Source organism: Moschus berezovskii, chromosome 24 (genome assembly GCF_049115385.1).
Source record: "Moschus berezovskii isolate FMDL1 chromosome 24, NW_MosBer_1.0, whole genome shotgun sequence".
Lineage (NCBI taxonomy): Eukaryota > Metazoa > Chordata > Mammalia > Artiodactyla > Moschidae > Moschus > Moschus berezovskii.
This window is the reverse complement of record NC_142483.1, coordinates 48,107,674-48,129,124: the sequence shown is the minus strand read 5'-3', so window position 1 is coordinate 48,129,124 and position 21,451 is coordinate 48,107,674. Positions and strand designations below refer to the sequence as shown.

Below are 21,451 nucleotides of genomic sequence, written 5' to 3'. Positions count from 1 at the left end.
GGAGACCTGGGTTGGATCCCAGGGTGGGGAAGATCCCCTGGAGAAGTGAATGGCTACCGACTCCAGTATTCTTGCCTGGACATCCTATGGACAGAGGAGCCTGGCAGACTGTACAGTTCATGGGGTCGCAAAGAAATGGACATGACTTTGCGACTAACACTTCTCCTTTCTGGAAATGTAGGTGAAGCTGGTGGGGTGAAGAACAGGAAAATCAACTAAAAGTCTTTAAGAAACACTGAGATTCCATGTCACTTCCCCACCCCGCTCTCCTTGGGAGCAGTGTAGCAGGAATTCAGGGTGTCGGGGAAAACAATAAATGTTAAGTATTTCCCCCTGTAACCAAAGCCTGCTCATCTCTTGAGGATGCTGCTTCCCCAGCACCATCCCTCACATCACATATTCCGGGTCCTCTTTCTCTGTGCCAGTTTCAGGCCATTCTTTACCTCTCAATTAGCCCCAAAGCCACCTCCACCTTTGAATCCTGTCATCAGGCTGGAACCTCTGGGTCACATGCCCTTTGTTCCTTGAAGATGTCAGCTCATCACCTGCTGTCACTCTGTTCAACATTAATCTTGTCTTAATTCTTGGTGTTTTCAGTGGATGAGCCTTCCAACAGCTCACCTCTCATTTTCTTTTTTACCCTTTCATTTTACCTGAACCACTCCTTTGATCACGTCCGAGACCTTGCCATTTTAAAACTTCACCCCTCTGTAACCTCAGCACTTTAAATATCTTGCTCTGTGACCTGTCTTTCCAGTTTCTTCCTTTTAGAATCCTGATGCTAACAGTCCTTCAGCTCCCACCGTTCCCCCTTTCAGTGCCCTTCACTTCCTTCATGCCTGTTCTTTCTTTATCCTGCTTAAAGTCCATGGTTAGTTATTATAACAGTTCCTCTACATTCTCCCTTAATGGCCTTGCCCTTTTCTGCCTTTGGTGTACTCAGTTGGCAGGACCCCATCTCTGACTAAATGCAGTTCTTTGCCTTCTTTGAGCCTGCATCCATGCCTCCAAAAGTGGTCAGGGAAAAGCACATTGTCATGTGGAATTATCCTGCTTGAGGTTCATGACAAGTAACTTCAAGTAGGCCCTTAGTGCCTCCTACATCATACTGTATCTCCAGGGTTCCCTTCATTTTCCTGGACTGCTGATATGCACCTTCTCTCTCAAACCTCCCAGTACCTCCTGCCCAGTCCTCACCAGCCTCAGCTGATAGATTCTGCTCTCTGCTGGGATAACTGAGCTCCGGGGAGTGGCTGTGCCTTCAGCCCTGGTGCCAGAGTGAGAAGACAGATGGGGCCCTCCCTCATCTCTCCCCCTTTTCAACTTGCAATATCTGATCTTCTACCGCCCAGTTCTCATCTCATGTCCTAAGGCAGTTCTGTCACGTTCAGCAACCTACTTCCTAATTTTCGGTCAGTGTGCAGGTACAGACGACAGAACCTTTTTTTTTTTTTGATCACATTGTGTGGCTTATAGGGTCTTAGTTCCCCAACCAGGAATTGAACCTGGGCCCACAGCAGTGAAAGTGCAAAGTCCTGTCCACTGGGCCATCAGCGAATTCCCCAGAATCTATTTTAACATGTTTAAGCAGAAACGGATTTGCTACAAACCACTAGGTAGCTTACAGAATTCCCAGAAAGGAGCCAAGCTGGGCTCTCACATAGGCAGGTGCCCAGAAAAGGGACCAAGGACAGTACCACGAGGCTCCAGTGGAAACCCAGCAGCAGCTGCTACTAGACTGGCACCCTCACCACACCGAAGAGAGGGGCTGGACCTCCAGGAGGTTTGCTACACGCTCGGAGAAAAACCAAGTGCATCACATCCATTTTGTAGGATCCTGACTGTATGGTCTCATGACCTTTATTTCCATCTTCCAAGAAGTTGTGGCCGCTCAGTGAAAATTGGTTGTATGTGGACATCTAAATAGCAAAGACTCCAGGGAAATAATTTTTGGATTCATTCTCAGAAAGTGAGATTTATAAGGTGGAGCAATCCTAAAAAAAAAAAAAAGGAAAGGATTTTAAAAACATTTTGGGCAGCTTTTATAAAATATCAAATATTCATTTCAGGCATAGAAAATGACCAAAATCTCTGAAGAATACACTATACTCATGGGTAGGAAGGTCAATATCCAGATTTAAATTTTTGCCAAGTGAATTTTTATGTTAAAAGTAATTCCAATAAAAATTTACAAGGGAAGTTGTCTGTGTGCGTGCATGTGTGTACATGTGGAACCTCACAAATTGATTCTAGAATTTATACAGAAGAGCAAAGGACAAAGAATAGCTAAGACATTTTTGAAGAAGTTGGCTGATTTTGTGCTGCTGCTGCTGCTGATTTTGTGCTGAGTTCAGTTCAGTTCAGTCGCTCAGTCGTGTCCGACTCTCCGTGACCCCATGAATCACAGCACGCCAGGCCTCCCTGTCCATCACCAACTCCCAGAGCTCACTCAAACTCATGTCCACAGAGTCGGTGATGCCATCCAGCCATCTCATTCTCTGTCGTCCCCTTCTCCTCCCGCCCCCAACCTTTCCCAGATCAGAGTCTTTTCCAGTGAGTCAACTCGACGCATGAGGTGGCCAAAGTATTGGAGTTTCAGCTTTAGCATCAGTCCTTCCAATGAACACCCAGGTGCTACCAGATATTAAATATATTGATAATAAAAAACAACAAAAGCAAAAACAAAGCCAACCCAAAATTAACATACACTGTAATGTGATTTATGTGAGTTAATTGCAGCCATGAAATTAAAAGACGCTTGCTCCTTGGCAGGAAAGTTATGACCAACCTTGATAGTATATTAAAAAGCAGAGACATTACTTTGCCGACCAAGGTCCGTCTAGTCAAGGCAATGGTTTTTCCCGTGGTCATGTATGGATGTGAGAGTTGGACTGTGAAGAAAGCTGATCGCCGAAGAATCGATGCTTTTGAACTGTGGTGTTGGAGAAGACTCTTGAGAGTCCCTTATACTGCAAGGAGATCCAACCAGTCCATTCTAAAGGAGATCAATCCTGGATGTTCATTGGAGGGACTGATGCTAAAGCTGAAACTCCAATACTTTGGCCACCTCATGCGACGAGTTGACTCACTGGAAAAGACTCTGATGCTGGGAAAGGTTGGGGGGCGGGAGGAGAAGGGGACGACGGAGAATGAGATGGCTGGATGGCATCACCGACTCTGTGGACATGAGTTTGAGTGTACTCCGGGAGTTGGTGATGGACAGGGAGGCCTGGCGTGCTGTGATTCATGGGGTCGCGGAGAGTCGGACACGACTGAGCGACTGAACTGAACTGAACTGAACTGAAAACAGCAGTAGAGTGTTTAGAAATAGACACATTTTATCCACAGTTATACAAAGTACAGAATTATGGAGAAAGTATAGAGTGATCAGCATCAGTGGCCCAGGCTGAGAAAACAGACTTCCTCTTCTCTTCTCCTCTTACTACTTCTTTCATTCTGTCCCACATTCCAGGAACCCAGTCCCAAATGCTGCCCCTCAGTAGTCCAACACACCCCACCTTTGCCCTATTTGTTTTCTGAAAGCAGTAGTAGATATTTTGTTTCTAAAATATCTTGAATTAAAGATTCTCAAAGTGCTTTACAAAATGTGGTCTTTTTACACCTCTGTAAGTAGATCAGTACAAAAAGCTTATTTTATGGCTGTCCAGAACGAGGTAAAAATCATATTGTCCTATTAATTTTTTTTTAAATTTGTTTATAGCTGTGCTAGGTCTTCATTGCTGTACTCTGGCTTTTGTCTAGTTGCAGTGAGTGGAGGCTACTCTTTGTTGCGGCGCGCAGGCTTCTCATTGCAGTGGCCTCCTTGGGGTGGAGCAGGGGCTACAGGCTCTCAGACTTCAGTAGCTGCGGCTTGCAGGCTCTAGAGCGCTTGCACTATAGTTGTGACGTTTGGGATTGGTTGCCACACGGCATCTTTGATCTTCCCAGAGCAGGGATCAAACCTGTGTCCTCTTCATTAGCAGGTAGATGTTTAACCATTGTGCCACCAGGGAAGGACCCAAGTCATATTATCTTAAAAGCTAGCAAATATATAAAAGAATATCTTGCTTAAAGAAAATAGTTTGAAACTTCTATTACATGAAGCCCAGTTGTAGGGCTGGCTCATCTATTTCTCATAAATGAATCAGTAATGATTGTTATTTCTACCAATCTCCTCACTAGTTACAATGTGTGTTAGTTGCTCAGTCCTGTGGGACTGTTTGTGACCCCACGGGGTGTAACCTGCCAGACTCCTCCGTCCATGAGATTTTCCAGGCAAGAATACTGGAGTGGGTTTCCATTTCCTTCCCCAGGGGATCTTCCTGACCCAGGGATTGAACCCAGGTCTCCTGCATTGCAGGCAGACTCTTCACCGTCTGAGCTACCAAGACTGTTACAGGAAATTTCAGTTGGCCACAATTTTCAATTTACCCCATTACTATCTTCTTAAGGACAGCTTGAATTGTTTTAGTCATGACCTGTGGCTTATGGGATTTAGTTTCCCAACCTGGGATCGAACCCGGGCCCCTAGCCGTGGAAGTGGAGAGTCCTAACCACTGGACCACCAGGGAATTCCCCTTGGATTTTAATAATGATAAAAATATCTACTTTACTGGCACTGTTTACCATTTAAGCACAATGCACTGAAAGTTAGATTTTTCTATATCAGGTTTGTATTTTAAAAAAAACTCCAGAAATGGTAAATGACCTTGCTTCAGGGCAGTTACCAGAGACAGAATTGAAGTATATCAATGCCCACTTTCAGCTGTAATCTTTACTTTGTAAGAAAAGAGTCTCAGGTATAGCAGTTCTCAGTGTATCAAATAAATACATGGGATAGATGAATTTTTTTTCTTGCCCTTGTTTTGCCAGCAGTCTTAGCAGTTTAGTTATAATTTGTTCTTCAGTGACTATTAGCAAATTGGTTATCTAAGGAACGAGTGAAATTCATTAGATTCTGTCAATAAAAGTGCAGATAATGAGTCTCAAATGTATAGGCAGCAAAAATGTGAAGCCAAATTGTGTCTGTTCCTAAGAAGGAGGTTTCCTTCATAGCCACTGTTCTGGGAACAGGGTAGTTTTCTTGTACCTTTTCAGCTCTCTCATTTTCCATAAACAAGATGCCTAATTATTATTTTTTTAGTATTTATTTGACCGCATTGAGTCCTAGTTGAGGCATACTACAACAATCTTCATTGCTTCGTGTGGGATCTTTCACTGTGGTGCACAGAATCTCCACTTGCAGCTTGAGGGCTTAGTTACTCTGAGACATGTGGGATCACAGTTCCCCAACCAGGGGCTGAACCTGTGAACCATTGCAAGACAGATTCTTAACCCCTGGACCAGCAGGCAAGTCCTGATGCCTAATTATTTTATGAGCAGTTAAGAAGAGGTGCCTACATTATCTCTACTTTTAATCTCCTGACCGTATAAAGTGGCTTTTAAATTTCTTTTTTTTTCTAATTAGAAATACATGCTTTGGAGCAAAAATCTTGCCTGGAAAAATACCTAGGCCTGAATTTCACCACTTTTAATCCTTTGGTGAATATACAAACACACACAGTGAATGTGCATGCATCCATGAATTATAATTATGCATACTCTGTCATAGAGTTAGCAGAATACAATGTATGTGTCCTAGTAAACAAATGATCTATAATATCATGTTTAATAGCTGCATGAAATTGCACTGCATGGATTTCTCTTCTTCCTGGAACTAATATCTTATTATTGAATGTTTAGGATATTTCCATTTTGAATCTCTCTAAATACTTAGATGAACACCTAGTACATATGTGATTGACAGAGTTATGATTTATTATTTTTTACCTCATTCCATTTAAAAGGAGTGGAATATTTCTGTTAAACTAAAGGCCTCTTTGATACCCAGCCCAAGCTTGTCCTGCTCACTGCACAACAGGCCAATAAATTAGGAGATGAATTGTTGGAGCAAGGAATAATGACTTTAACTGGAAAGTCAGTAGGCCAGGAAGATGGTAGACAGTGTCTTGTCGCAAAGAACCATCTTCCTTCAGTCAGAATTTGGGCTTCTATTACAGAGGGAAGCGGGAGGGCTCACTGCAATGCCAATGGGCCAGGGGGACCCACCCCTATTACACCTTTTGTTCTTCTATTTAGCTCTTATTATTTTTCCAGAGCTACTCTATAAATAATAAGTGGCACTGCTTTTCATGTTGAAAAAGTCAGCACTGGTGCTACTGTCCGAGGGATGCTAGAGACAGTTATGCCATGTACAACCTTGTGTGCTGGTTCTCTGTTTGTCTCTGTGGGTAATCAGTCTCTCCCTTGTTACTCAGCAACATGTTCCCTCATTGCCATTATGCTTGAGGTATATCACTAGAGGATTCAGCAAAATAAGGGAGTAAAGCAAAAAGAGAAATATTTAGAGCTCAGGAAATGGAGGGTCCAAGATTCACAGAGTAGTGAAGGGATGGGCATGACTTTACTAGCGTGTGAGATGAGTGCAATTGTGCGGTAGTTTGAGCATTCTTTGGCATTGCCTTTCTTTGGGACTGGAATGAAGACTGACCTCTTCCAGTCCTGTGGCCACTGCTGAGTTTTCCATATCTGCTGGCATATTGAGTGCAGCACTTTCACAGCATCAAATTCTCCAAGCCAGGCTTCAGCAGTATGTAAACCGTGAACTCCCAGATGTTCAAGCAGGTTTTAGAAAGGGCAGAGGCACCAGAGATCAAATTGCCAACATCCGCTGGATCATGGAGAAAGCAAGAGAGTTTCAGAAAAACATCTATTTCTGCTTCATTGACTATGCCAAAGCCTTTGACTGTGTGGATCACAATAAACTGTGGAACATTCTGAAAGAGATGGGAATCCCAGACCACCTGACCTGCCTCTTGAGAAACCTGTATGCAGGTCAGGAAGCAACAGTTAGAACTGGACATGGAACAACAGACTGGTTCCAAATAGGAAAAGGTGTACGTCAAGGTTGTATATTGTCACCTTGCTTATTTAACTTATATGCAGAGTACATCATGCGGAACGCTGGGCTGGAAGAAGCACAAGCTGGAATCAAGATTGCTGGGAGAAATATCAATAACCTCAGATATGCAGATGACACTACCCTTATGGCAGAAAGTGAAGAGGAACTCAAAAGCCTCTTGATGAAAGTGAAAGAGGAGAGTGAAAAGGTTGGCTTGAAGCTCAACATTCAGAAAACAAAGATCATAGCATCTGGTCCCATCACTTCATGGGAAATAGATGGAAAAACAATGGAAACAGTGTGACTTTATATTTTTGGGCTCCAAAATTACTGCAGATGCTGATTGCAGCCATGAAATTAAAAGACGCTTGCTCCTTGGAAGGAAAGTTATGACCAACCTTGATAGTATATTAAAAAGCAGAGACATTACTTTGCCAACCAAGGTCCGTCTAGTCAAGGCAATGGTTTTTCCCGTGGTCATGTATGGATGTGAGAGTTGGACTGTGAAGAAAGCTGATCACCGAAGAATCGATGCTTTTGAACTGTGGTGTTGGAGAAGACTCTTGAGAGTCCCTTGGACTGCAGGGAGATCCAACCAGTCCATTCTAAAGGAGATCAATCCTGGGTGTTCATTGGAGGGACTGATGCTAAAGCTGAAACTGCAATACTTTGGCCACTTCATGCGACGAGTTGACTCACTGGAAAAGACTCTGATGCTGGGAAAGGTTGGGGGCGGGAGGAGAAGGGGACGATAGAGAATGAGATGGCTGGATGGCATCACCGACTCTGTGGACATGAGCTTGAGTGTACTCCGGGAGTTGGTGATGGACAGGGAGGCCTGGCGTGCTGTGATTCATGGGGTCGCGGAGAGTCGGAGACGACTGAGCGACTGAACTGAACTGAACTGAACTGAAGGGATGGGAAGAGAGTTGTACACCTGTCCTAGGCAACAGCTAGTTTGAATTGAGTAGGACGATGAAATACTGTGGGGGTTAGGCTTCCAGGAAAAAAGGACAACAATGTTCTAATTCCAGGTGCATCATTATGCACTGTCAGAACAACAAGATTAAAAAAAGCTAAGAGTTTCTGTGGGTGTGTGGGAGTGGGGAACAGATCACATACATCAAGGAAGTGGAATTGGAATGACACGAGCCTTCTCAGTAGCATCATAGGATGCTCCAAGAGAGTGGGCAGTGCCTTTAAAACTTCTGAAGAAAATTATTTTCAACCTAGAATTCCATCCCTAGCCCAACTGTCCATCAAAAGTAAATTAATGCAAGTAGAATGCTAAATGCTAACTATAAATGTACTGAGAGTACTGAAACTGTAAATCACTTTCTGACCATTATAATAAAGATTGGTTCAGGTAACAATCAATGGATACTCAGTATAGGGGGAAATTTAACGCGGATCAGAATATTTGTATAATCTTCAATGTTCCCCCATGGAAGCTTATTAGTTGCAAGAGAAATCACAAAGTATCTACAAATTGCACAGCACCTTGACTGTATTATCAAAATTAATGCCACCAAAGAGGGGCATTTGGAGATTGTATCCTTCATACGTGATGACCTGAGAAAAGCACGTCACTTGTGAGTATCCTAATAAGGGATGATTATCCCGAATCTAATCACAGAGAATCACCAGGCAAACCCAGTATGGTGCATTTCTATTCAAAAAGGAGTTTCCGTGTTCTTTCAAAAATGTGTCATAAAAGACAAAGGCTGAGAAGGTATTCCAGATTAAGTGTGACTAAAGAGATATCATGCTAAATGCAATACCTGAGTGCATGGTCTATTGAAGGAAAAATAAACTGCTATAAAGGACATTATTGCAACATTAAAATGCAGACAATAGATTAGATACAAATTGGATCAATATTAAATTTACTAAAGGTTAACGGTATTGTTATTATATAAGAATATTCTAAGGAAATACACACTGAAATATTTATGGATAAAGGGCCATGATGTAGGAACATTACTTTTTAAATTATTTAATTGGAGGCTAATTACTTTACAGTATTGTAGTGGTTTTTGCCATACATTGACATGAATCAGCCATGAGTATACATGTGTCTCCCATCCTGAACACCCCCTCCCACCTTCCTCCCCATCCCATTCCTCAGGGTTGTTCCCAGTGCACCGGCTTTGAGCGCCCAGTTTCATGCATCAAACTTGGACTGGTGATCCATTTCACATGTGGTAATATACATGTTTCAATGCTATTCTCTCAAATCACCCCACCCTCGCCTTCTCCCAGAGTCCAAAAGTTTGTTCTTTATATCTGTGTCTCTTTTGTTATCTCGCATATAGGGTCATCATTACCATCTTTCTAAATTCCATATATATGCATTAATATACTGTATTGGTCTTTTTCTTTCTGAATTACTTCACTCTGTATAATAGGCTCCAGTTTCATCCACTTCATTAGAACTGATTCAGATGTGCTCAATAGCTGAGTAACGTTCCATTGTGTATGTGTATCACAGCTTTCTTATCCATTCGTCTGCAGATGGACATCGAGGTTGCTTCCATGTCCTGGCTATTATAAACAGTGCTGCCATGAACATTGGGGTACATGTGTCTCTTTCAGTTCTGGTTTCCTCGGTGTGTATGCCCAGGATTGGGATTGCTGGGTCATATGGCAGTTCTCGGAGAAGGCAATGGCAAGCCACTCCAGTACTCTTGCCTGGAAAATCCCATGGATGGAGGAGCCTGGTGGGCTGCAGTCCATGGGGTCGCTAGGGGTTGGACACGACTGAGCGACTTCACTTTCACTTTTCACTTTCACACATTGGAGAAGGAAATGGCAACCCACTCCAGTGTTCTTGCCTGGAGAATCCCAGGGACGGGGGAGCCTGGTGGGCTTCCGTCTATGGGGTCACACAGAGTCGGACACGACTGAAGTGACTTAGCAGCAGCAGCAGCATGGCAGTTCTATTTCCAGTTTTTTAAGGAATCTCCACAGTGTGTGAACATTACTCTTAAATATTTCAGAGAAAATGATCATCTGTCTCCATCCATCCGTGAGAGAGAAAGAGGAGAGACAGGAAAAAGCAGATATTAAAGAAAATGGAACAAAATGCTAGTAACAGGTGAATGTGCATAAAAAGTAACACAAGTTTCATGTGACTACTTATTCTTAGAACTATTCTATAAGTTGCAAATATAAAAAAAGTAATATAAACATGTTTTCAGACATCCAAGGACCAAATAGTTTAACCATCATGTTACAAGATGTGCTTCAGAAAAATAAGGAAGCAATGTAGAAAAAACTGCAGATGATCTAGGAAATTGGAAATCCAGCACAGGAGGAGAAAGGAAGCCCCAAGAAGGCAACAGTAATCAGTCCAGATTGGAACAGAAACATGGTGGGAGAGAGATCTGAAAAAGAAACAAATGGGACTGATAGATTACTTGGAAGTGTTTGAGTGTTCAGAAAATTATTGTTTCACAAATCTGTAGGAGAATTGGGAAAAAAAGGGGGGTGCAATACAAAACAAAGCAAATTTCAAAAGAAAAAAAAAAAAATCCAGGCAACTGTGAAGTACAGGAAAAGCCAAAAATTTAAGAAAGAAAGGTAATCATAAAACACACCATGACTTATTAGGTAATGATATTTACAGTCATGATAAGTAAACACTGCATTTTTATAATCAAAATTTGTGATATATTGGGAGAATGTTGGAGTACAGTTGAGATGTAAAACATTACATCCTCAATGATCACCATCAGAACTCAACAGATTCTAAAACGACCCTGTGAAGAGCAACGTAAACGTATGTGGTAGCTGCTGTTGTTTGTCCACAAAATAGCCAATCCCTTTGTTCCTCCTTCTGGATTTTGTTCAGCATTCCCTCCTTCCACTGGCCATGTCTAGTAGGGGCATCCCCAAAGGGGAAACCCTGCTTGGTCCAAGTTGATCATGCTGGGACTGTACCCTTCTTTTTACCAGCCAGGGCATGGCAGTGTGCTGTAGTTATAGCTGATGACACACTAGGGAGGGTTTCTCAGGGGTTTCAAGGAGTCCATTTTACAATCTTAACAAAAGAAATACATAGTAAGTGGCCTTTAGGCATTGTCATTTCTGGATGTGGTGTTCAGAGCTGCTGAGTCATCTTCTGAGCCCCATTCACGTCCCCATCCCTCCCATTTCTTTTCAATCCTGGGAGCACAACTGTCTTCCTTCTGGGTTTCCGTCCCAACCAGAAAAGCACAAAGCCTACACTGCATCTTCTCCCCAGTCTAGTTAATGTCCTCCTTGTTTGACTTTCTACCTACTTCCAAACCCAGGTACGTTATGGAGACATTGACAAATAAGCTGGCAGAGACCTTCAGGGAACACCAGCCAACCCAAATTGAAAAGGCTGTATTTTAGAGACAATCCTCAATACCCTTCAATACAGGAGGGACCCCAAGTGGTATATTAATAGCAAATGCCTATTTAAGAAGAATTTTTTTTAGCTTCAGAGGTATTTTTATAATAATTATATCACTGCTGTGCTGTGCTGAGTTGTGTTCGACTCTTTGCAACCCCATGGACTGTAGCCCACCAGGCTCCTCTGTCCATGGAATTCTCCAGGCAAGAATACTGGAGCGGGTTGCCATTACCTCCTCTGGGAGTCTTCCCAATCCAGAGATCGAACCCGAGTCTCCTGAGTCACCTGTGGTGCAGGTGGGTTCTTTATCACCAAGCCTCCTGGGAAGCCCATTTGTATCATTAGTAGTTCCTTTTAATTTCTTGGGCAAAATTTAGTGGGTGAAGAATCGAGATAAACTTGTATTTCCTCTTGGAGTTACTTCACATGGGTAAATGAGGCCCCATATTTGAAGGTTAAGGCCTGGCTCTCAACAAACAGCCCATGGATGGCTCTGTCTGGCAAGGCCATTGCTGGTATATAGACAACTGGAGTTCCATAGCTTAGGTTAAATATGCTCATTGGTCCATCTTATTGGGAGAATATCAGTTCAATTCAGTTGTTCAGTCGTGTCTGACTCTTTGTGACCCCATGGACTGCAGCACGCCAGGCCTCCGTGTCCATCACCAACTCCCGGAGTTCACTCAAACTCATGTCCACAGAGTCGGTGATGCCGTCCAGCCATCTCATTCTCTGTCGTCCCCTTCTCCTCCCGCCTTCAATCTTTCCTAGCATTAGGGTCTTTTCAAATGAGTCAGTTCTTCCCATCAGGTGGTCAAAGTATTGGAGTTTCAGCTTCAGCATCAGTGCTTCCAATGAATGTTCAGGACTGATTTCCTTTAGGATGGACTGATTGGATCTCCTTGCTGTCCAAGGGACTGTCTTCTCCAACACCACAGTTCAAAAGCATCAATTCTTTGGTGCTCAGCTTTCTATATAGTCCAGCTGTCACATCCATACATGACTACTGGAAAAGCCATAGCTTTGACTATATGGACCTTTGTCAGCAAAGTGATGTCTCTGCTTTTTAATACAATGTCTAGGTTTGTCATAGTTTTTCTTCCAAGGAGCAAGTATCTTTTAATTTCATGGCTGCAGTCACTATCTGCAATGATTCTGGAGCCCAAGAAAACAAAGTCTGTCACTGCATTTTTTCCTCATCTATTTGCCATGAAGTGATCTGTGGTAGTTAAGTTCCATAAAGTCACTGTGAACACTGAATTAGCAAATACAGAAGAACCCTTTCTCTCAAGAAAAATACAGGAGTAGGTTTCTGTGAGACTCTGGCCATAGTTTCATCAGCTAATAAAAACATGACCTTATTTTATGTGTGTTTTATTTTAGAGACAAGTTATTTAATATACATCATTGATTCATTAATACTGAACTCATGGCCAACAGTATCATAAATCATGCCTGAAGGAAGTTTATCTAATAGACGTATTTTCTCCATAAGGCGCCACAGCCTTCTTGCTTTTAGAAACACGGGATTGCATTTCAGGACATAACTCCGGAGCCATCCTAAGTGGTGAAATTATAACAAAAAGTGGCACAAAAGTGTGAACAGAGTGACATTAAATAGACCACCGAAACAGCATCTGTGTATAGTCTGAAGGATGAATCAAGAAGGCAAAGTCCCATCAACCTCATCTAGGAATATGCAGGGTGGGTGACTCAAGGCTTTTGCTATTCTTCATATGTCTGTGAATGACCACAAAAACACTGAGGGTATTGATTACCAGTGAATTTTGTGAGTATAGAAATCCACAAATAGAGAAACTGTGAATATTAAGGATTGGCTGTATGCATCTCTTAAATTTAAGAATTATTTTAAAAACATAGTTTCAATTACCATCTTTGTTCTTAGATTCCTTAACATTATGGAGTAGCCATCAAAATTCACATTTTCCCAACTGTCTTATTAAAGCATCTTTATGAATCCATGGATTTAATCATAGCTGACATGTTTGAATTCATTTGCAAAGATTATCATGATTCATTTTATTATTTATCTTCAATATTATTACCTATGCTCAGACTGTCCCATCTTTGGCCACTGGGAGTTGTATTTGCCCAGGCAGCATTGGTTCCTTTTCATGAGAAATGGTCTGTAGAGACCCTGCTATGGGTGCTCACTGCTGTTAGCACTGTCAGTTTCCAGTGGACAGAACTGGGAAATATAGGAAGTACCTGTCTATCTATGTATCTGTCTACCTATCTAGCTAGTTAGTAATCAATCATGAAATACATCATGAATTTGAACCTAGGCTTCCTTTTAAGGTTCTGGATTCTATGATTTTTTATTCAGTTCTTCTAATACTTGTATTTCCTTCTTCCCACACCCAGAATCTTTGTTCTCAAAAACAACATGAATGATAAAGTATCATGTAATTTTTCAGCAGTTTTATCTGACATTGCATTACCCATATGACAAGTCTAAAATAGCAGAACCACAGTAATATCATTACTGAAAAGTTACTTTGTTGCTGTTTTTTAAAATTGGAGGATAACTGCTTTGCAATATTGGATTGGTCTCTGCCATGTATCAACATGAATCAGCCACAGGCATACATATGTCCCCTCTCTCTTGAACCTTCCTCCCACCCATGCCATCCTTCTAGGCTGTCACACAGCACCTGATTTGAGCTCCCTGCATCGCACACCAGGTCCCCACTGGCTCTGTTTTCCAGGTGGTTATGCATATATGTTCCCGCGCTGCTCTCTCAACTCGTCCCTCTCCTTCCCCACTGTGTCCACAGTTCTGTTCTCCGTCCGTATCTCCACTGCTGCCCTGCAAATGGGTTCGTCAGTGCCATCTACAGTCCTTTTTGTGCTTAGGCTGCATCCTACTGGGAGTGTGCAGTCAAAAGCGTATAGCTTCTCTCTGTATAGTTTTGCTACCAAAATGGATACACAGTTAGGTTCATTTATTTTTTTATATTTTGGGATTGATATTTTAAAATTTAATGTTGTCTTAACAGATGTAAAAGAATCACATAAAATCAAAGACATATCTGGAAACCAAAACATGTGCAAGTCTAGTTTGTATCTATCCCTGTCTCATACACTCTATACCTTTCTTTATCCTAAAGAGAACCCTAAAAACCTTTTTGTGGTTTATTTGTCCATGGAAAAATAGAATTAAATCTGAATATATCCTTTATTATAAAAATAGTAGTATACACATTTTTCTGCACTTAAGAAAAATCACTTTAACAATGTATCTTGGAAATTACTACATAGTAGATGGAGATACTCATTACAATATATATACTACTCTATCATAAGGATGTACATAATTTATTCAACCAGTCCCAGACTGTGGCATTTTAGTTGTTTTCTGTCTTAGCTATTATAGAGTGTCTTTGTACACCTCTCTCTTTTCAAAGAGAGATTTATCTGTTTATGACTGCAGTGTGATTTTTAAGATTTATTTATTTACGGCTGCACGGGGTCTTCGTTGCTGTGCGGGCTTTCTCTAGTTGCAGGGAGCGGGGGCTACTCTAGTTACGGTATCCAGACCTCTCACTGCAGTAGTTTCTCTTGTTGCAGAGCGCGGGCTCTAGGGACCATGGGCTTCAGTTAGCTCACGGCTCTAGAGCACTGGTTCAGTAGCTGTGATGCACAGGCTTAGATGTCCCTTGGCATGTGGGATCCTCCCGGACCAGGGATCACACCCATGTCCCCTGCATTGGCAGGTGGATTCTTTACCTCTGAGCCACCAGGGAAGCTCCATATATCTCTTTTATATTTGCCAGTATATATTTGAAATAGATTACAAGAAGTAAGATTACTGAATCAAAGGGTAAAAGAATATATAATTTTGCTAAATATCTTCAAATTCTCTGCCGTACAGGTTATTCCATTTGCATTCCTTCCGTGTGCAAGTCTGTGTGTTCAGTCACTTCAGTCGTCCCTGACTCTTTGCCACCCTAGGGACTGTAGTCCACCAGGCTCCTGTCTCTGGGATTCTCCAGGCAAAAACACTGGCATGGGTTGCCAGGCCCTCCTCCAGGGTATCTTCCTGACCCGGGAATCAAACTGGTGTCTCCTGCATTGCAGGCAGATTCCTTACCCACTGAGCCACCTGGGAAACCCCTGTATTCCTTCTAGCAATATGTAAAGGTACTGGTTCTTCTAAAGCTTCATTAACAAGAATGTACTTTTGAGCTTTTTGATTTTTGCTAATCTTTTAGAAAGGCAAGAAATTGTATAATTTGCATTTCTGTTATTATTGCCCAACTTTTGGAGGAAAATACAATGTATTGGTAACATATAAAACAATACATTTCATAGAAACCTGAATCTCCTTTCATAAAAAGTTAATGTAGCTGCACCAAATCAACATTTCCAGCTGGGGTGACTAGATAGGACTGAGTCCAGCTGTCAACATTAGATAGGTGTGTGGTTCCTAGTTTAATACAAACTCCACTCTGCCCTCACTGGATTACAGAACCTGCCTTTCCCTGTCAGTGTTTGATCTGTCAGTCCATCCGTTGACTTGGAAAGTTTCTGTCGCCAGAAAACACGGCATCACGAGCATCACAGTCATAGAACTGCGGTGGCCTCTATCACACTGCGTGTTTGTTGCTCTGCCTCTGGGCAGCTGGCTGGGTGACTGTGCTGATGTTAGCTGAGGTTTGGTTAGCTGTCAACTGATCTAGATGATTTTTGACCGTATGGTTATAGAGCCACAAACAGAGTGTGAGCCCATAAATGTAAAACAGTGTGTACTGGGTGGTGTGCTCTGTCCAGACGCCACTCACGCGAGTCCTCACTGCTAGGTTTATGGGGGCTTTGTCCCCCTTAGAGCCACGTGTCCTGTTGTTCTCTGGGCACCTCATCCCCTGATGATCACCCCAGCACTCTAGTCTCAGATGTCTGCTCGCTGTCAGTAAAGACTTTTGCTTCTACCAGGTCCTTTGGCTCTGTCAGAGATGGGAATGTGGTCTAGTCTGCGTGAACCATGAGGCAGGGCAGAAGAACGAAAGTAGTAATGTTGACCTGAAGAGAAGGCTGAGCTCCTGGGGAGAGGGATTCCTGTCAGCTGACCACGTCTGGACTCAGATTGCGGCTCTTCCCTAGGTCTCCAGCCTGCAGGCCTGCCCTGCAGATTCTGGACTTTCCAAGCCTCCACAATTGCACGAACCAATTTCTTTCCTTTTTATTACTGGACTATAATTGCTTTACAATATTGTGTTAGTTTCTGCTGAACAATGACGTGAATCAGCCATATGTATACATACATCCCTTCCCTCTTGGACTTCCCTCCCAACCCCTCCCCCAACCCTCATCGCATCCCTCTAGGTCGGCACAGAGCAGCAAGCAGAGCTCCCTGAGCTTAATAGCAGGTTCCCACCAGCTATTCCTTCTCCACACGTCAGCCCTAATTCCGCAATTCGTCTCGCTCTCCCCTTCCCCGCTGTGCCCACTTGTCTGTTCTCTACGTCTGCATCTCTATTCCTGCCTTGGAAATGGGTCCATCTGTACCATGTTTCTCAATTCCATGTATGTGCATTAATACATGGTGTTTGTTTTTCTCTCTCTGACTTACTTCATTCTGTGTGACAGACTCTAGGTCCATCCATGTGTCTACAAATGACCCCATTTCATTCCTTTCAGTGGCTGAGTAATATTGCACTGGCTTCCCTGGTGGCTCAGCTGGTAAAGAATCTGCCTGCAATGTGGGAGACTTGGGTTCAATCCCTGGGTTGGGAAAATCCTTGGAGAAGGGAACGGCTACCCACTCCAGTATTCTGGCCTGGAGAATTCCATGGACTGTATAGTCCATGGGGCTGCAAAGAATCAGACGCGACTGAGCAACTTTCACACACACACACATGCATGAGCTCATTTAACACTTTTTTGAGATGTAGTTTTTATTTATTTACTTTCGGCTGCACCGCGTCTTTGTTGTTGGTTGTGGCTAATGGGGGCTACTCTTTGTCGTGGTGAGAGGGCTCTCGTTGCAGTGGCTTCTCTTGTTGTGGAGCACGGGCTCCAGGTGTGAGGACGGACCTCTGAAACTAGTTGCTCTGCAGTATGTGAAATCTTCCCAGACCAGGGACTGAACCTGTGTCCCCTGCATTGGCAGGCAGATTGTTATACACTGGGCCGCTGGGGAAGTCCCTGCATGAGCTAGTTTCTTAGTCTCTCTGTACACACACACCCTGTTGGTTCTGTTTCTCTCATACAGAATGTTAGCAGAGGAAGGGCTTCAGCCTGAGTTGTTGCTTGTTTCCTTCTAAGGCAGTTTAAGAACAAATATGCTTCCCTACAGTGAGACTTCATTTCCTTCAGTTTTACGCAAACAGATGACTATTCCTCACATAAACAGAATGCTGCCTTCCTTTCTTGTCTATTATAACTCTGTTCTTAGGACTCCATCCCTTCTCGTTCCGAGTTGCACTCTGGAGATTTCTGGAATTAACTGACAATGTGGGGTCTCAGTGCCAGATGAGTGTTCTGTAATCCCTAGGTTTTTCTCCTGGTGGGTTGAATGGGGTGGTGAGAGAGTAGGACTGATGTAAAAGAAGTCTTTTCACCCTGCCACAAACCTTTAGAGGCTCTTTGTAGTTATACCCCTTAAAGATTTAGACCTTCCCTAACTAAGCACTGACTCACTGGAAAAGACTCTGATGCTGGGAGGGATTGGGGGCAGGAGGAGAAGGGGACGACAGAGAATGAGATGGCTGGATGGCATCACCGACTCAATGGACATGAGTTTGAGTGAACTCTGGGAGTTGGTGATGGACAGGGAGGCCTGGCGTGCTGTGATTCATGGGGTCGCAAAGAGTCGGACACGACTGAGCGACTGAACTGAACTAAGCACTATTTTCAGAAACTGTCCTGGATTCCAAGGCAGGTTCCATTCAGGCCAAACCCAATAAAAGGGACGGTGCAGCCGTAAGAATGCATTGAACCATTTTGTCTCATTGAACCTACTAGAATTTGGTTACTTATTTTTGGCTGTGTGGCATGTAGGATCTTAGTTCCCTTTCAAGGATTGAACCCACCCCCTATGCGTTGGAAACCCAGAGTTTTAACCACTGGACCACCAGGGAAATCCCATTGAACCTAGGAGGATTTATAGTCAAGTCTCTGAGTCTCAAAAGTGGGAGGCTCTGTGTGTCTTGGATATTCTGAGTTTTGTACAAATGGCACCACTGACACACGGGCCTGACTCATCCTCCAGGATCCCTGAGCGCACACGAGAAAGATCTCAGTAGCCAGACTCGGAGAAGGAGAGGAAGAGAGGGCACAGCAGGCAAGCCAGACTCTGCGTTCACCAGCAGAGGCTAGGCTGCTCCTCTTCCTATCACATTATTCTGCAGATATTCCACAGAGTGTTTGTTCTAAACATCCTTTGATTTGGCAGAGGCACCTTGGCATCACGGGGAACTGGCATCTGGGAGAAGCGCTGAAGGTGCTTTGCAGTGGGGGCTGATTTCTTAAATGCTCATAAATTCTGCATGCTGTGCATACAACCAAACACATCACAAACACACGCTCTGAAAATCCTCTTATGAACTCTTTTCAGTCTGTGCCTCTGCTGAGAATACGGGTTTCATATGAAGAATAATCACATGGCTTCCCAAACCCACAGTGGGATGAATGAGGGACTGATGGGCTTGACCCCCATATTTGGAACCTCTCAATCCCCAGGTTCCAACATTATAACTCACCAGTGGGGGTGGAGGGGTGAAGGGAGAGAAAAGGGAAATAGCCAGTCACCAGCGGAGCCACAGTTCTTCTCTGGGGAGAGACTGATGTGAGGAAGGTGAGGAAATACACCTAGCACAGCATAGAGGTTTTTGAGTCAAATATATCTGGGTTAAAATCCGATTCCTACTGCTTACCAGCTGCATGACCAGAGGCAAGTCACCCAAAGCCCTGAGCTTTAGCTCCCTTACGTGTACAAAGAGGGTTAAGAGCTAACTACCTCGGAGAGTTGCTGGCAGGCTAAGATCATGATTGTGAAGAACATGGCACACAGTGGGTCTTCAGGAATGCTAGCTTCCTGACAGCTTTTCTTAGATGAGCGCTCGGAGAAGTCAGTGCCAGACTCAGGCCTGACGTGGCTTCCTCTTTGACAAGCAGTTATGGCAGGTGTGGATGTGTGTCCATCCAGGTGGGGGTGTGTTTGAGGAAACGTGGTTTGAGGTGAGATGAGATTATCCCAGAGGGAGATACCTTTGTCTTCAGAGAGGACATGATTTTCAGAAGATCTGTTTAATTGCATGGAGTGGAAGCACCTGTCAGTACAATTTTCTGGGGGCTAGAAACCCACATCAGTTTCTAAAGACAAAGTCTACCAACAGGTAGGTCTCCTGTGCCAATTATTCACGCCTGTCTTTAGGGGCTGTGGAGTTTAGGAGATTTTGGAAGACAGCGTTGGGACACTAGATGAGTAGAGCATGAATCTAGGAGGGACAGGAGGAGGACTGCAAACACCATGATATCCGGCACTTCAGACAACTGTTGGGGAAACACAGGAGGACTGAGTAGTGCAGCAGAGGTGGTGGGCTGTGGAGGCAGGGAATTCTTTGTAATGTTTCCATGGTATTTAAAATGCCTTTCAGCTCCCAGGAGAAACTGTACAGATGTTGGTTAATAAGCTTTTCTAGCTCTGTGGCCTCTTATTACATCTAAACTTCTTTAGGTTCAGTATTCTCACTTGTAAAATGGGGAACGTAACAGTACCTACCTAAGAAATGAAGATGAAAGGCAATGATGCTTATAAAGCCTTAGCATAGTTTCTAGCACATATTCAGTTCAGTTCAGTCACTCAGTCGTGTCCGACTCTCCGCGACCCCATGAATCACAGCACGCCAGGCCTCCCTGTCTATCACCAACTCCCAGAGTTCACTCAAACTCATGTCCATAGAGTCGGTGATGCCATCCAGCCATCTCATTCTCCGTCGTCCCCTTCTCCTCCTGCCCCCAATCCTTCCCAGCATCAAAGAGTCAGACATGACTGAGCAACTGAGCGCTAAAGGTTCCATCATAGGGCATCTGAAACAGCAAAGGAGAAGTACCTAGATACCACAGTACCTGAGGCCACACGAGAGAAGCCATTCCTGGTTCAGTTACTATCCTGGCCCTCTGTCATGTAGTTGCACGAACTGAAGATGCCTTTGTAATTGAAACCTTTCTGGTTAGTGGTGCTGAATTTCTCCAAGTTGGGCCTGGAACACACATACAGATATATGGTGGGAAAAGGCTCTAAGAATAAATGCTAATGGCTGTTTTCCTAAACTGTGTCACAGGTTGGAGCCCCAGCAAGACTTGTATCTCTAAAAACAACACAGTCACAAAACAGAACAGACTCACAAGCACTTATTTCGTGCCAGAAACCACCGTAAACACTGTGCCAATCTGTGAATTCATTTAATTATTAAACTTCAACAGCCCTTTGTGGTGGTTACCACCATCATACCCATATAACAGACAATGAAACAGGCAAAGCAACTTGCTGCTGATCCCCAGTTAATGAGTGGTTGAGCCAGGTTTCTGGAACTAGCTGGTTACGCTCTCAACCCGTACACATTTGGCCACTGAAATGGTGGGCACTACTCCTCCCATTTCCAGTTCTCCCACAGCGGTGTAGACACAGGGCCCAGGCCGCGTGGGCATGGAGCAATGTACCTGTTACCTGGAATGGCAACCACAAGTAGTGTACAACTCCTGGGAAATCCTCAGGACTGGAACCATTCAGCCGCTTGCACCGGATTCCCAGGTGGACCAGTGGTGAATTCGCCTGCAAATGCAGGAGACGCGGTTCGATCCTTGGGTCTGGACGATCCGCCGGAGGAGGAAATGGCTACTCACTCCAGTATTCTTACCTGGAAAATTCCATGGACAGAGGAGCCATGGGGTCGCAGAGTCTGACACTACTGAAGCGACTTAGCACACAGCACATATCTGGGCCCGGAGGCCGAGATCTGAGTAGATTAAGGGGTGCCGCGACACCCAACCTCTAGTCGGCTCAGCGGCTGGAGCACAACGGCGGAGGGACCAGCCCCTAGTGCCGTGTTACCGCGCCCACCAATGACGTCACGGGCAAGCGC

At 43.8% G+C, this 21,451-nt stretch overlaps 1 long non-coding RNA gene across 1 annotated transcript; it reads right to left on the bottom strand.

The window, feature by feature from the left end:
* Nucleotides 1–335: 335 nt before the first annotated feature.
* On the bottom strand, nt 336–21,407 carry LOC129548114 (uncharacterized). Its single transcript, XR_008684256.2, has 4 exons — nt 21,227–21,407; nt 21,030–21,141; nt 20,436–20,569; nt 336–1,994 (listed from the first exon to the last, which is right to left on the bottom strand). It is a non-coding gene; the product is annotated as an uncharacterized LOC129548114 (long non-coding RNA).
* Between the last annotated feature and the right edge of the window lie 44 nt (nt 21,408–21,451).